The sequence below is a fragment of the Mustela nivalis genome (genome assembly GCF_964662115.1).
Source record: "Mustela nivalis genome assembly, chromosome: 12".
Taxonomy (NCBI): domain Eukaryota; kingdom Metazoa; phylum Chordata; class Mammalia; order Carnivora; family Mustelidae; genus Mustela; species Mustela nivalis.
The window spans coordinates 91,450,145-91,467,464 of NC_139031.1; the positions used below are offsets into that span (position 1 = coordinate 91,450,145).

Genomic DNA, 17,320 nt, shown 5'->3' on the forward strand with positions numbered 1-17,320 from the left:
TGGGCTCATATCCTCCCCTAGTAGCAGCCACTTGGAAGTAAATTTTATAGCAGTGTCCTCAATGTCTATAAAGCTAGCCACCACCTTCAGAATTAAGAGCATCTCAACCTCATCTCCTGAATCCCCTGCAGAAGCAATGACCACTGTGACCTTTGGGTGTCTTGCCGTCTTCTCTCCCAGTTGTAATAGGTTTTCAGAAAATGGTATCACACTATATGTTATACACCCCAACTTTCTTTTTCGTGGTTCATGTTCTAATTATAAGCCGTGTTAGCGCTGTAGCCAAGGACGGCTACAGTCCCTTCATTTTCATGGTGTGTAATATTTTGCTGGGTGGAAGCCCTCAATTTAATTCAGCAGTTTCCTTGGATGGCCAATAGAGTTATTTCCATTACTTCATTCCTGAAGAAATTATGCTTTTAATTGCACGACAGACACCTGGCATGGACTTGAAAGTCCAGCAAATACATAAATACATAAGAATAAAAAGGAGGAAAATGAGTTAGATGAGACACAGGTGGCCAGATGTGGAGGACAGTCGAATCCAGCTGAAACACATGTGGACGGTGTGGGGCTATTCTCAGGATTTCTGGGTCATTTTAAAACTTAAAATGGGCAACTTAAAAAAAAAATAAAATTGGGAACGACTACCTGGAGTTTGTTTACAAGACATTGGTAGACACGAACTTTATTCCTCCACCAGCCAGATTTAAGGACAGAATCACCAAGTCAAAAGCCCCTGGGTGGACGTGATGATGCTGTTGTCATCTGGGGGCACAGAAATGCCTTAGATCCTTGGGCACCCCAACACCTGCTATTATTTAACTATTTTTAAAAACCTGCATTTCTTTTCATGTGTTTCTGTCCCATTTATATTCGGTATGGAAAATCCTTATTCCTATATTTTGAAAATTTAAAAAAAAAACAAGGTTATTTGTGTTTGTCTTCCTTTCTTGCTAATTAGGAGTTCTTGTTTCTGTTTTTGTCTTTTAATATATTTTGTATGTGAAATTTTGGTGTTATTTTTTTCTTTCATTCTCTTTTTACTTGCCTCTCAGTGTTTTTTGATGAACAAATGTTCTTAATTTGAATATAGTTGAATCAATCTTTTATTTTATTCTTAGCAATTTTGGGGGGTATTATTTTATAAATCCTTCCCTGATTTATGATCCATAAAGATTTCCTCCCACGTATCTTTCTAAGTGTTTCAGAGTTTTAAAAAATGTGTTTCAGAGTTTTGCATTTTGCACTTAAACCATTCGAGTCCAACTGAATTTGTATGTCATTATTTTTTGGCAGGAATTCACTTTTCTTTTGTTCCATGTGCATAACATGCTTAGAACACTTCTTTCCCACTCTTGGCTGGCGTTCCTCCTTCTCCCAGGCTGCAAAGTGGAAATGATTCCATGAGTGTCTGTGTTAGACCATCAGGTGGGTGAGGAGACCCATCAGAAAAGCCCCGATAAGGCCAGAAGGAGCTTACACTACTACCAAACATCAACCCTCCAGCTGAGCCATCCGACAGACTTACTGTGCTGGAGAGGAAAATTAAAACTAATCTGATTCATTAGCCTCTGATGAATTTGTATTAAAATTCAACAATTAAATATAAATCTTAAAATAGAGTTCCATGTGTCTTCTTCCATCTTCCCCATTTACTCCTAAGCCAGTGTTTCATTTGTGTAGAGTTAAATTTGATTACTAATACGTGGTATGGATTCTGGTAATGATTTTCGTCAAATGGCATTTTTATATTCATGGACAAGAATGAGCGGTAAATGTATAGGACCTTTGCTTTGAACTCTCAGAATCCCCTCCCTCCTCCGCTGACCATGTTCTAGAAGGATCTTTCATCACACTTGTTGTGACGGACTCTTTCCATCCTGCCATGAAAGACCTCTGTTCAAGACCATCAAGATCCGTGAAGCAAAAGTGGATGCAGCTAAAAATAGAAAGAAACAAAATCAGAATGATGTTTGGGGATTTTAACACCCTACCCTTGGCCAGTGATACAACGAACAGAGAAAATTAGCCAAGGTAGAGAACCAATTACCACCACGAGCCCACAGAATTGGATGGATGCGCAGAGAACAGCAGGATATACACTCTTTTCAAGCCCACGTGGCAAATTGACCAATACAGACCAAATCCTGGTCATGAAAGACGACAACAACAATAAAAAATAAATTACAAAAATAAATAAAAAAATTTAAAAGAACTGAGACCACACAGGGTGTGCTTTCTCACCACAGTGGAATCAAACGCTGGAAGTCAACAGCAGAAAGGCAACAGCAAAATATTCTAAACAACTTGGAAAATAAATTACACACTTCTTGCTGACCCACGGGTCAAAAAGAAGTCTCAAAGGAAATTTATATGTAGAACTGAGTGTAAATGAATAAAACCCATCAAAACTTGTGGGATGAGGGGATGATAGTCCAGACAGGACAGCGTAGACCTGTTTCCCCTACATGTCCCATTCCACAGGACTAGAAACCCCACAGATGGCACCATTATAGCCAAAGGGGAACTCGGCAAGGTCTTAAGAAAGAGGACAGCTGGTGTGGGGCCCCAGGACTGGGGGACGAGCTCAGCAGTAGACAGTCTGTGTCCTTTTACCCAGACCAAGAAGACCAAGAATAACTTGGCATTTTCTGTCCCTCAACACAACAAAGGACTGCCCTAGAACCTTGTTCCTTGTGGATGGAATCTACACCTCTCATGCCATACAAGGACAGACTGACACTGTGGTGAGGGGTGGATTGGGAGCCCCATCAGGAATAAGTGAGCAGAGAAGGTACTCCCCTTCCCCACTGGGCCTGACTTTTCCCTTCTGGGCTCTCAGTGGGATCTGCCTAGAGCAAGTACTCCATCCTGGAGACCTCTTTGTCTCCACAGACCTGGGGTCCCTCTCCCTGACCAGAAAACCCAGTCACACAGGTGGGCCCAGGAAAAGGCCCACAGTCACAACAAGCAGACAGCCTGAGAAGCCTCTTTCCAAAGACCTTACTCAAATCTCACTCAAAGACAACTCCCAGCCTGCCCCAGCTGAAAGACATCAGAATCTCAGCCTGTGGAAATCCTCTGTGGCTCCGCAGGTGATGCCAGAAGGGAGGAGTGGGAGCCTCTGGGCCACCAGAGGAATGGATCAGACCAAAGTGACACAGAAACCCTGAAAAGCAAACTTCCAATGGAACTAGATCCCATGAATGCAGACCAAGTACTCCCCTCCCCTAAATCTAAGAAGGGGGATTTCCTGCCAAGGTGAAAAGTTCTATAGAACCTGGAGCCCCCTAACATTGTAGACCAAACAATGAGGACATAGCAGGAAGTTACCCATCAGCCCAAGAAACAAGGAAATCACATCTTGAATGAGAAAAAGCACTCAGTTGATGCCAAGACAAATGAGAGGCCAGAATCACCTGAGAATTATGAATTATCATAGAAAAATGTGTAAAAATAGGAAATCTCAGCAGAAAAGTAGAATTCATAAAAAGAACATAATAAAATTGTAGAACTGAAAAGTACAATGATTAAAAATAAAATAAAATAAGATTTGCTGGGTAGGCTCAGTAGGAGAGCAGAGATGACAGAGGACAGAGCTGATTCCTTGAGGACGGACCAACAGAACTCACCCACTCTGAACCCAGGGAGAAAAGAGGCTGAAAATAAGTGAACAGAAACTCAGGGAACTTGGCACAATAACCAAAGACAGAACATGTGTACTTTGGGGGGGGGTCCCACAAAGACAGAATAATGTCTGACAACTTCCCAGTTTGACAAAAGACATGAACCTACATATCCAACTATCTGAACAGACCCTAAATGGGGGAAAAAAAAAAAAAAACCATGCAAAGGTACCTCATAATTAACATTCTGGAAGTTGAAAGTGGGGAAATATTGCAAGAAACCACGTGAAGCAGTGAAGGTCCTGTGCAGGCTGAGGAGACAGAGGGGTCTCATCTGACCTGGGGAAGTAGAATCATCCTTGACGAATGAAGCGGACAAATGCATGAGCACAGACGCGGGACAAGCCAGTGACCGACAGCATCTGAGGGACACCCAGCAGCCACAGGATGGGCTCTTCTTCCCCACCCAGGAACCTTGAGAACATCCCCAGCGAAAGCCCATAGCTATGGACATACAATAAACCTCCTCACACTTAAAATCATTGGCATAACACAGGTCCCTTCTCTGACCACAGGGGATCCAAACTAGAATCAACGAGAAGATGCCAAGAAAATCTCCCAAACCCTTTAAACTAAACAACACGCATCTGAGTAACCTACAGATCATGGTGGGGGGCGGTAATGTCAAAGGGAATTTTAAAAAATTGAAATAGGATACAGAGAACATGTGTGGGGAGCCTGGGTGGTGCAGTCAGTTGAGTGTTCTACTCTTGTTTTAGCGCAGGTCATGATCCCGGGGTCCTAGGATCAAGTCCTGCATTGGGTTCCACACTCAGCAGGGTTTCAGTTGGAGCAGGTAGGGTTCCACACTACCCTGCTGAGTGTGGAACCCAATGCACCTGCTTCTCCCTCTCCCTCTGCCTGCCACTCCCCCGCTTGCGCTCACTCACTCTCTCTCTAAAATAAATATATAAAAAAAAAAAAAAAGAAAACATACGTGACACACAGTTAAAGCGGTACTGAAAGGCAGATGAGGAAATCAGCAAACGCTCTCAGCTAATAAGCAAAGTTTTTATGTTAAGCAACGAGAAATAGAGGAGCAGACACACTAGCTGAGCAGAAGGAGGAAACAACGAAGACCAGAGACGGACAGTATTGAAAACTGGGAAACTGTAGAGAGAATCTGTGAAAGAAAAGTCTCATTCTTCCCTCCCAAAGAAACAAAATTCAATAAAATTTCTACATCTGTAGCAAGATTGCAAATAAGGAGAAAAGATGGGCATCCCTGAAAGCAGAAGGGCTCGGGGAACCTCACGGACCTTGCACAGCCACAGACCCACCATCTACACGTCCCAAAACAAGGACCAATTCCTTGAAGACCAAGAACGCACAAATGTCTGGGAAAATTTGGCGGTTTCTTATAGAACTGCACGTGCGGTCACCATGCAGCCCCATGACTGCAGTCTTGAGCCTTCATCCCAGAGACACCTGACCTCAGGCTCATCCAAAGGACCACACTCAGTGTCCACAGCAGCCAGATTCACCGCAGCTGAGAGTGGAGGCAGCCTGATGTCCCTCAGCAGGAATGGCAAAGGGGCCCTTGTGGTGCGCCCACACTCAGGATCCCACTCCCAGCAGAGCCACGTCCTGCCACGTGGACAATCGTGGGGGTGCATTCTTGACATTGCACTCAAGTTACGCATGATGATTCCACAGAGAGAGAGTGGCTGAAGGGAACAACCACAGGACCTCCTTGTACATTTTTTCACAATTTCTTATCACCTATAATCGTTTCAAGATACAAAGTTCAAGGCAAGCGAGTCATATGGAGACCACTGCCACCGTCCTTTGTGCTACTGAGAATGTCTATAAGACCTGCATGATGAGCTCCTACTGTCCCGAGTGCAGATCGGAACCCTTGGGTTTGAGCTGGATGTGAATCAAGACTAGAGGGAGTCTGAACGTGGGTCAGGTGCCGCTGCTGGGTGAAGTCCCACTCAGCTCCAAACCTTCCCAGGGCTTCCCATGATTTCTCAGTAAAAAGTGTGATTCCAGGATGCTGTATGGCCACTGACATGATCTGACTGACCTTCATGAACCAACAAGTATGGATGTTCCAGAATCCCTACTCAGACACGAAAAACTTACATGACCATCTGGAAAGGTGATGTCATCTACGGGGATAGCAAGAGTGGCCACGGCCTTCCCTGGATACCTTCAGATTTGGGGGATGGGCAACAGAGACTCCCCGAGCACTCTGCACATCTGCAAGCAGGAGAGAACTCAGGCATCCCAAAACTCCTGAGCCCTTCCTGGAAAAAAAAAAAAAAAGGAAACACAAGAGGATTAACTTCCGGCACCCGAGCTAGAAGGCAGAAACCACAACAAAGATGGGAAAGCGAGCCTGCGGCTTACTCAGCTGCAGCTCCAGGACTCAGACCCATGTGGGAATTGCGGCCGACGGACAGAAGGGAAGCACCAGCAGACGTACCCGTGGAGAAACGCGTCGTCTAATTCAAGCTTGGGAGCGTGACTGAGAGAGAGGAAGTGACACCACTCCTGGTTTCTTTCACAACGGGGAGTGTGTGTCTGTCACCTGAGACTAATACGTGAGATCACAGTGGCACCAGACACTTCAGATGGCAAAGCGGAATGAGGTTTGGGAGACAGAACGGGGAGGAGGAGGGAAGCGGGGAGCAAATGCCCCTCTTGTCTTTGCGAATCCCGGCAAGCCAGTGTGAACTAGGGGAGGATCGGGATAAATCAGGCTGTCGGAAGACCACGGAGAAACACGCGCGGGCTTCCCGAGTCATCGTTAGAGCACAAAACACCACCGCAACGACAATCACAGTAATGACAGGCCGGCACCGGCAGTGAGTGACGGACCAGGGGCAGGAAAGCCATGTTTGCTGAGAACAGTCCCCTCCATCAGGTCGACAAGGGCATGGGAGCACATAGGGGCCCCCACTAGGTTTGAAAGCAGACCCCACGTTCTGCTCATGAAACACGAGAAAACAACCCCAAACCATGGCCACGTGAGCCCGAAGGCCACGGACAAGGCCTGGGCCCTGCCTAAGCCAAACTCGAATCTGGCATGAGAGTCAGTAAATGAGCTAAAGAAAGGCACTGGTATTTAACTGTGTATATTAAGTAAGATTTTTGTAAGTTTCTGGAGAGCAAGGGGGATTCATCAATGAAGTGATTCTGCGTCCCCGTCCACAGGTGTGAGTGAGTCCGCATCCACTCCAGCCGGTGCGTGCCGTCCCATGCCGACTGTGGGCACTGCCTGGTGCCTCATGCGGGCTCCGGGCCCCCAATAGATGTATTCACATGGGGCCTGTGTAGGACCCAGAGCCGGGCTTCCGGCCAGGGTGAGCAGACAGGGCCGGCTAAGCCCCTGCTGTCTGGGAGGAGCCCCCTCTCTACCGCGTAGACCTTTGACTCTAAGCACCCTGGACCCCAGCGTCAGTGAGCTTAGGGAAAGCTGGAGGAAACCAGCCTAATGTCCTCACATTTAGAAATGGAAGAGTTAACCTCAGAAGAAAAGCTTGAGGCTACTTGTAAACAAGAGTATGTTGCTTTCTTTCTGGGTTAATTATTAGAAATACAGGAAAGACAAGTTAAAATAAAATAAAATAAAATAAACGGCCTCTCAAAGGGTAAAGAGTAAAGAAGGGTTTATAATTACTTGTGTATCTAAATAGATAAAATCTGAATGGACCTTCCAAATTTCAGGAGACTACAGTTTCCACTTTTTGAGAAATGCAAGATGAAACCAATGTGTTGCGGGGATTTCTATGACTAATACTAAGCAATTTCAGATCAAGGACAGAGATGTTTTCTGTTGCTGTCAATTGTGCATTCGCAAATCTGTTACGTGCAAAAAGTGTTTGTCCTTTGCTGAAACTGCCTCTTGAGGCTAGGAAATGGGTGTGGGGCCTTTGGAGCATAGGACCCCAGAGCTCCTGTCCCTCCGAGTTCTGCTCCCACCTTCCGTCATGAAGCCCCTGTAACAGGGTTCAGGGCTGACTCAGATGCATGTCACTGTCTGTGCCATGGGTGCCCTCAGGGTCCAGGGAAGCCACTTTTCCCCTATCTTTTAGCTGAGCCTTGAGCCAAGAGAACTGTCACCCCTGTACTTTCAGACCAGAGAACAATTTGTTCGAATTTCCCTCTAGGAGAGCCCATCGGAAAAGCGTGTGGTGGGGAGCTCTCTCACAAACACCATGACAGTAAACGAACAGCTGGTTGTCTTGTACATGTCTTTTGCCATCGGCGGGGGGGAGCCGGGGTTCTCAGATGTTCTCTTCTCTACCATCGTTCGTGGAAGGAATGTCGGTTATGGAAACGGAAGTGGACAGGAAGCCAGCATTTTTTTTTTTTTTAACAGTGAACTTGAATGAAGGATGAAGCATGTGAGTCACATGACAGTGTTCAGCCCTTTAACCGCAGCGCATCCGGGCTCACTAGGCGTCGTGAAAACCAGAACATCTGCAACAAAATATTGACGCCATGTCAGCCCATCTTGGGAAGTACTGACAGTCTGCCCAGGGGGTGGGAAGTGGCACGTGGATTCTCAGAGCTTTCTAGGTACACCGCCCACGATGCTGGCAGTGGGAGCAGGCGTAGTCTTCTCAGCATCCAGTCAGAGCCCCGAGCAGGTTTTCACCCTCGCTTAGGGTCGCACTGTCAGGTAAGAGGCGGAGATGGTCTCTGGTGCTCAGTCCTGGTCCAGGACCTTCCACCTGCCACAGAGGCTCCTCTTCTCTCCTCTGTCGGCAAGACTCAGGCTCCCAGAGTCTGTTTTGATGCGGAAACAAACAGACACACAGACACATGAAGTGCTACCATTCCGTTTTCTGGATGACCACACAAGAGCCATTTCTCCCTACAGTTCTCATAGGGTTCTGAGTATCAGAGATGAATGCCGGCCACGAAGCCCCTGTTTCTAGCAACCATGACTGCATTCCAAAATTTGGAACCTTCCTGTTTTTACAACAGCTTTCTGAGATGTGGCTCACGTCTGGTACACATCAGCCACACCACGTACAATTCAGCGGGGACACATTGGTACAACACTGGTATATCTAGAGCTGGGCAGCTGTGGCCATGATCAACTTGAGAACACTTTCGTCACTCCAAAAAGATACACTGTACCTACTAGCTGTCACTCCCCTTCCCCCCGCCTCACTCCTCACAGCCCCAGGCAACTGCTTGTCTATTTCTGCTTCTGTAGATCGGCTTCTTCTAGGCATCCTGTATAAATGGAATCACACTTCCTTACAGCACACAGTGCTCATCACAACAGGTGCCCTCCTTCATCCCTACTACCTGTTTCCCCATCTCCCAGCCATCTCCCCTCTGGTGACCAGCACTGTGTTGTCTATAATGAAGAGTCTGTTTCTTGGTTTGTCTCTCTCTCTCCCTGTTTGATTTTTGTTGTTGTTGTTTGTTTCTTAAATAACACATATGGGTGAAATAAACTAAAAAATGGATTGAAGATCTAAAGTGAAGCCTGAAACCATAAAAATCCTAGAAGAGAACACAGCAATAATTTCTCTGACATCAGCCATAGCAATATTTTTCTAGATATGTCTCCTGAGGCAAGGAAGACAAAAGCCAAAATAAGCTATTGGGATTACATCAAAATAAAAAACTTCTGCACAGAGAAGGAAACAGTCAACAAAACTAAAAGGCAGCCTACTGAATAGGAAAAGATATTTGCAAATGACATATCTGATACAGGGTTAGAATCCAGAATCTATAAAGAATTTATACAAGTCAACAGCCCCAAACCAAATAATCCAACTTAAAAATAGGCAGAAGGCATGAACAGATATTCTCCCAAAGAAGACATCCAGATGGCCAACAGACACACGAAAAGATGCTCAATGTCACTCATCATCAGGGAGATGCAAATCAAACTCACAATGAGATACCACCTCACACCCGTCAGAATGGCTAAAGTCAACAAGACAGGACACAACAGGTGTTGCGACGACGTGGAGAAAGGGGACTGCTCATGCACCATTGGTGGGAATGCAAGCTGGTGCAGCCACCGGGAAAACAGTATGACGGGTCCTCAAAAAGTTTAAAATAGAATTACTCTACAATCTGGGAATTGCACTTCTGGGTATTTACCCCCCAATACAAAAATACCTAATTTGAAAAGACATATGCACCCCTGCCTTTTCAGCCACGTTACCGACCATAGCTACTATGGTTGGTATGGAAAGAGCCCAGATGTCCATTAACAGATGAATGGATAAAGATGTGGTGTATGTGTGGAATAATATGGAACCACAAGGAATGAGCTCTTGCTGTTTGCAACATCATGGATGAAGCTAGAGAGTGTGATGTAAGTGAAATAAGTCAGAGAGGAGAATTAGGAATCCTTGAGAATGAGTGAAGGGCAGGGCTGGGAGAGCCCTCTCCACTGGTAGTTGATGGTGAGTGAGCCTGAGCAGACAGGGAGACAGACCATCACTGTGGAAATGGCCCCTTTGCAGAAAGCGCAGCTCAGAAATGTGGCCACTGTGATGTTCGACCTCAAGATTAAAATGGTTACTTTAACTCCATTTCATTTTTAAGTGAAGTCCGTGCTTTTCCCACATTTCATCATGAACAACTTTGAGTTAGTGAAAGCCCACGGAGCATGGTCAGACTGAGGTCATGTCCTCACTCGGAGGTAACTAGAGACTGCTGCGACGGCCAGGAGGAGCTGGGTCACTGAGCTCCGATTTGGCCCCCGGCCTTCAGAGTGGAGGGCACAGGACCTTGGGAGAATAGAAACACCTGACTGGGCTGGGACCCTGGGAAACAGTGTGCTGACTGCAGGACATCCCAACGGGGAGAAGGGCCATCTGGCCCCGGAGAAAGGGTGAATCCAGCAAACTAGGGATTTGGGAAAAATTCATTTTTCTCTGTTTCCATAGTAACATTTCCAAACAAGTTTCCATTGTTTTTGTTTTATTAGTCGGTATGAATTTCAGCCTAGTATATTTTGATTAGGTACAAATTATATCATGAAGATGAACGCTTGTTTGAGTTTTTAAGGTAAGTACAGACTCTCTAATTCTGACCAAAGTTAAACAAGCTAAAAATAAAGCAGACCAACAAAAAGGCAAGTAACCGCATGGCCCGAAGTGCTTTACTCCGTTCCGAACAGATAACGGGAGTCCCTCTGACTTGAGTGACTCAGCGGTGTTTTTCACGAAAGGCAACAGTGAGATCGCGGGCAGTCCAGGAACTTTGAAAAATTACCCCAGTCAGAAAGCTTACATAGCTTTCCACACGGCTTTTCCATCCTGAGCTCTCATAGCATAAACCTGAAAATTCCCTATCTCAACATACCCAAGACAATTGAGAAAATAGCATTTCGAGGACCATTTCCCATGCCATTTAATTGTTTTCAATTATGTATGCGGACTCAGAATGAACTCGTTTTTGTGGAGAAGATAAATGAGCATGTGATTCAGTATCATACATGACCAGCAGAGCCTTCCTACAGTTTCCTCGAGACACTCAACATGCTGGAATTTATCATCCTCATTTGTAAAATGAGAGAATGGGTCCTATTATCTTTGGAGGTTTTCCCCAACACAAACAGCACAGGAACAAGGGACACTGCCCCGATTCAGTTCTGGGATCTAGGGTCACACCATAGAAGGGGAAAGTACGATAACATAAAACTGTTTTGGATCTGTGCAAGAAAGTTCATTTACTTAGCCACCAAAAATATCATTGCTCAGTGACAATCCTGCCACTTAGCAGGAATTCCCTGGAAATGGATTCATAATAATAATCAGTTCCAATGTATTTTGAAATTTGGACCTACATCAAAAAATAAAGCCTCGATGTTTTATTTTTATTTTAGTTTGTTTTCCTTTTTTGCCCCTATAAACAATGATGATGGGCACACAGCACAGCCTGGTCAGGAAGAAGATCCAAATAGTTCTCTTAACATAGTTTAAAGGCTGTTATACCAAAGAAAGCTGGGATGGAGTTGTGTCGCCCCAGGCATAAAACCCAGAACCTACTAGAAGGTCTCATAGGATTTTATGGGAGGAGTGTAGGAGTAAGAAGTCCCCCACAGTAGAGGTATCAACACTGGAGGGGCCGATCTTGAGGATCCTGGGAGAGACGAGAACCAGAATCTAAAACTTGCCTGGACACCCGATGGCAATGGCACCAGACATTGACATTGACCATCATGTAGCTGTTCTGAAATGTCCAGTTACCAATGGTTTCACATTGCCTCAACAAATACGCTTCAGTCCTCCAGGAATTCTACCAGGTTCCAGGAAAGATTGTAAGCATTGCTGGTACCAAGATGAAGAAGTGAAGAGCTATGTTTTTGAGGGACTCCTTAGGAAAGACAGAGAGGAAGTCACACTGATAAGTAATTGGACCCCATTGCATTAGGGTCTGGAATATTCTCATCAGCCTTCCCCAAGCCTGTATACTGATGGCAAGAAGCTTGTGTGGCTCTCTTGGTCTTTGGAGCATATCTTCTTGTGTTACTTATTCTCCACATCTAAATTACCAGCTGAGCTGAGTGCCTGTCCATCAGACAGGGTGTTTCTTGGACTGGACTTCAGTGTTGTCTACAGGACAAGAACAGCATCAAATGCATTAAGAACCACTCACCAAATAGTTCCCATTAGCTGATGGAGAGCACTGAATTCCTTCCAGGCATTCAAAATGAGGGTATACAGAGGAGACACTCTCTGGGGTGGGACTTTGGAGGACTTGCAGACTCGCCAGGGAGGAATGAACCTGTAGGTAGAAGCAGAGTTGGAGAGAAGCTGTGCACCTTCAGACCTGCAAGTCTGTGATGCCCACCTCTGAGCTGGGACTTGGGAAACTGAGCGACAAGTGGCAGAGCAAGGAGGAAGGTCCAAGTCATCTGATAAAGACAGAATGTCACGCTAGGTCGTTTCAGCTTCAGATTCTAGTTAGTGCCTGCACCTTAGGATCGAGTGGTAATCGTTTAATTAAAAATTTTATAGCAAAGATTTAGACTCACCGGCAGTTTTAAGACGTAATGCAGAGAGGTCCTGTATGTTACACCTTTGCTAGTTTCTCCCAAGGATACACATTTATTCTTCCGCTCTTATCTTTGGAGCTACTCTAACAGGACCCCTTCATCTTACCACCTCCTATACTCCACACTTGGTCACACCAGGATTTGCCACACCTATCCTGTGATCCTCTGATCTCTCTACCCAAAAACCCTTCTCCTTTGTGTCCTGCTCCCCACCGTTGTTCCCCAACACCACACTATCTCAAGTGGAGAGTCAGGCTTAATACTGAGCGCAGCGAATCTCCCACTTATGTCTCCCCTGCAGGCTTGCCTGTGGCTCTCAATATAAAATAGGTCACTTATCTCTGTCTACAAAAGCCCTTACTGGACTTTATAGGAATACCATTGTCCGTAGGTCATTTTGGGGTGGAATTTACATCTTCACTATGTTGAGTCTTCTAGTCAACAAGTATTTACTCGGATGTCCTTCGATTTCTTTTCTTACTACTTTGTGGTTTGCTTCTAAATATTCCTCTCTTTTTTGTGTAATGATAAATGTGATTACATTTTTAAAATCTCAGCACCATATGTTCATTGCTAGTGTATAGAAATGCCATGAGTTTTCTTATGTTTATCTGGTATCCTGCAACCTTGCCGAATTCACCCATTAGTTCTTCAAGGATTTTTCTAGAGTGTTTGTGATTTTTCTACTTAGACAATCATGCCATCTGCAAATAAAGATCCATTTTTCTCACCTTATTGCAGTGATGAGGATATCCAGTATGAAACTGAGGAAGGGTGATGAGAGTAGGCGTTGCCATTTTGTTTCCAGTCTTAGGGAGAAGGCTTGGATCTTTGGTATTAAGTGTGATGTTCACTGTAGCATTTTGGAAAGCACTCTTTATCAAGTTGAGGTACCCCTGCCAACAGCCAAGACTTCCCTGCTGACAGTTTTCACTATGAATGGATTTTAGATTTTGTCAAATACTCTATCCACATGACAGATAGGATCATGTGATTTTTGTTTCTTTCATTGACCTGTAGGATTACAGTAACTCTTCCTAATGTTGAACCAGACTTACAGGCTTGGAATAAATCCCATTTGGTCGTGGTGTGTAACTCTTTTTGTACATTGTTGCATTTGATTTGCTAATGTTTTGATTTTATTAATCTATGTTTATGAGAAACGTTGGTCTGCTATTTTATATTTTTGTAATGTCTTTATCTTGGGTTGGGATTAAGATAAAGCTGTCCTCTGTCCTCATAGAATGAGACAGTGTTTTGTCTACTTTTACTTTCTGGAAGCAACTGTGCAGAATTCATATCATTGCTTCCTCAAATCTTTGGGAGGATTCACAAATGAAATGACATGATGCTAGTGTTTCTTAAACATGTATTAATTGTCTATTTAATTTTAATAGATGTAGGCATTTTCCATTTATCTCTTCCTCCTTGTGTGAGTCTCGAGAGCTTGTCTTTAATTATACTTGAAGTATGGAGCCCATCACAGTGTTCCTCCTGTCTACAAGGTCTCTCATGAAAGCCTTCTTTCATTCCTAATTTCAGCAATCCATGGCTTTTCTCTTTCTGCTTTATCAGCTGTGTTAGAGATTTGTCTCTTTTGTTGATATTATTAAAGAACAAGCTCTTTCCTTCACTGATTATTCTCTATCATATTTCTATTTTAAAAATTTATTAATCTCTGCTCTTATTTTTATGATTTCCTTCCTCCTGCTTACTTTTGGTTTATTTTGTTCTTCTCTTCTTGGTAAGAATTTTGATTATTTGAAACTTTGCTCATTTCTTAGGTAAGCATTTAATGCTATAAATTTATCTTTCAATAATGCCCTTCATTCCACAAATTTTGATGTGTGTGGCTTTATTTGTATTCAACTATTTATTTATATGCTTATGAAAGAGAGAAAGAATGAACGGGAGGGACAGAGAAAGGGGGAGAGAGAGAATCCCAAGCAGACTCCCACACAGAGCCCAACTCAAGGCTGAGTCTCATGACCCTGAGATCACGACATGAGCCAGAATCAAGAGTTGGATGCTTAACTGACTGAGCCACCCAGGTGCCCCTCAACTCTATGTATTTTTAATTATTTTTCATATTTCTGTGACCCATGGATTATTTAAAAGAGCATGGTTTAATTTCCATATGTTCAGACGTCTTCTTGTTTGCTATTGATTTCTAGTTTGGTCAGAAAACACATAATGCAGGGACGTCTGGGTGGCTCAGTTGGTTAAGCAGCTGCCTTTGGCTCAGGTATTGATCCCAGTGTCCTGGGATCAAGTCCCTCCTTGCTTGGCGGGGAGCCTGCTTCTCCCTCTGCCTCTGCCTGCTACTCTGTCTGCCTGTGCTCACTCTTGCTTCTCTCTCTCTGACAAATAAATAAATAAAATCTTAAAAACACATAATGCAGGATTTCAGTTATTTTAAGTATATTGAGATTTATTTAATGGCTCCAGATATGGTCTGCCATGGTAACCCCTGGAGTGGAGGGGGGTGTCTGCCCTGATGTTGTTACGTGGAGAGTTCTGTAGGTCACTTACATCCTGATGACGTGTTCAACTCCCCTACCTTCTTGCTGGTGGCTTTGTTAAAGATGCCCCAGCTGTAGACTCATCTCTTTCTGCTGCTACGTCTGTCAGCTGTGTTCCCTGGGTGGGAGGCTCTGGTGGTTGGTGTGTACACATTCCGACCACTGTGTCTCCCTGGTGCCTTACATTCTTACAACACAATGTGATGTCTGCTTGGCCTCAGTCACTTTCTTATGTGTCAGGTCTACACGGAGTCACCCCTGCTTTTTCCAGATTAATGTTTGTATGGTCTATATCCTTTTTGTGTCACTTTCCAACGACCTCTGTTGCTGAGTTAGAAGTGAGAGAATTTAAGGGGAATTTAAGGTGAGATCTTTTATTTGGTGGTTTTCTGCTCTCATTGAATATACCCTGCCCTTTAGTTGGTATATTTAGACCATTTATGTTTTCAGTGAAGTTTTGATATGATAGTGCGGAAGTCCCACAATTTATTGTCTCTTTTCTCTCCTTATCCTTCTTCACTCTGTCTTACTTTCACCTCCGGTGAGTCACTTAATGCTTGTAGGAGTCCATCTTGACTTATTCGTAATGATTTTGAGAGTATCTCTCCACAGAGTAGTCACCGTCATTGCCCTGGGGATTGTAAAATACGCACATATCTTATAATATTTCCCCGATATCACAATTTTACCACTGCAAGGAGACTGTAGACAACTCATCTTTATTTAGGTCCCTTTACCTTCCCCATTTAAAATATCCTTGTTGTGGGTATCATGTGGCACTGAAACCATCGCTGGGGTTGAGTGAGTGCCTGAGGGTGTTCTGTGGGACACACTACACACTGCACTCTCTCCCCCATGAGCCCCAGCATCCGTGCCAGAACCTTCCAACCATGTTCCCTCTGTTGGAAGGATGCCCATCAGCCATATTGGAGGACACAGCTGCTGATGGCTTAGTTCCCTCCGCCTGAGATTCACTCCCTTTCCCTTCCGTTCCTGAAGAATGGTCCCTAGACATGAATCAAACTGACACTTGTTTCCCTCTAGCACTTAGAGGAGGGTATTATGTCTCGTTCCTCCTCCCCTCCATGGTCTCGATGAGAGATTGGATGCCCTTCCAGTCACTGTTCCCTGCAGGTAACGTGCTGGTCATCTTTGGTTGCTTTCAACTTATTAGCATTTTATTTTATTTTTTAAGATTTTATTTATTTATTTGACGGAGAGAAGTCACAAGTAGGCAGAGAGGCAGGCAGAGAGAGAGAGAGGAGGAAGCAGGCACCCCACTGAGCAGAGAGCCCGATGTGGGCTTCGATCCCAGGACTCTGGGGTCATGACCTGAGCAGAAGGCAGAGGTTTTAACCCACTGAGCCACCCAGGTGCCCCCACATTTTCATTCTGAAGTGCACTGGTGCACATTCCTTCAGAGTCTGTCAGTCTGGGATTTGCTCTGCTTTCCCAGGTTTTAGAAGTTTGTCTCTTTTGCAAAATTTGGGAGGTTTCCAGCCTCTGTTCTAAGCAATTGTACCCTGGGCCCTCTCCACTTTCTGTCCTTCTGGCACGGATGCTGGGGCTCATCGGTTATGCCCTCCTGTCCCTAAGGTTCTGCTCAGACCACAGTCTGCTTCCATCCAAACATTCGTCCCTAGGCTCGCTGACCCTGCTGCTCTTGTCTCCACTCTGATGGACCCATGAAGGGAGGCTTGCCTTTTACTTCCATTATTGCTTATTTAAGTTCTATAATTCCATTAGAGTCCTTTAAACTATTTTTATTTCCTTGCTGATGGTTTGCAATTTTAATTTATTCATTTTTTTGCATTTGTTTCAAGAGTCTCTCTGATAGGTTGTCAAGCATTTTTGAAAGCTGCTTTAATACCTCCGTCCGATCATTCTAACACCTGACTTGTGTTGGCAGTGGCATCGCTGAAACCCACAATCTCAGAACCTCTATGGAGAGCCATTCAGGGTAGTTTTTGGTATGAAAAACAGCCCTTGAGCTCAGTCTGTAGGGACCTATTGCATGTTTGGACAAGAAGGAAGGAGGGTGCACCCTATGCATCCATACAGTGGGTTGTGTGGGCTCCTCCAGGGACTAGGAGGGCAGAGCCAGAGCTGGGACCTGGGAG

The 17,320-nt window shown here is 44.7% G+C and overlaps 1 long non-coding RNA gene across 3 annotated transcripts; it reads right to left on the reverse strand.

The window, feature by feature from the left end:
- Positions 1 to 1,653: 1,653 nt before the first annotated feature.
- LOC309844690 lies at positions 1,654 to 15,327 on the reverse strand. 3 transcript variants are annotated; one of them, XR_014300823.1, is made up of 3 exons: positions 15,239 to 15,327; positions 12,279 to 12,407; positions 1,654 to 1,942 (listed from the first exon to the last, which is right to left on the reverse strand). It is a non-coding gene; the product is annotated as an uncharacterized lncRNA (long non-coding RNA). The 3 variants fall into 3 exon arrangements; XR_014300824.1 differs by having other exon boundaries at positions 15,211 to 15,327; XR_014300825.1 differs by lacking the exon at positions 1,654 to 1,942 and adding an exon at positions 7,796 to 8,429 and having other exon boundaries at positions 15,211 to 15,327.
- Between the last annotated feature and the right edge of the window lie 1,993 nt (positions 15,328 to 17,320).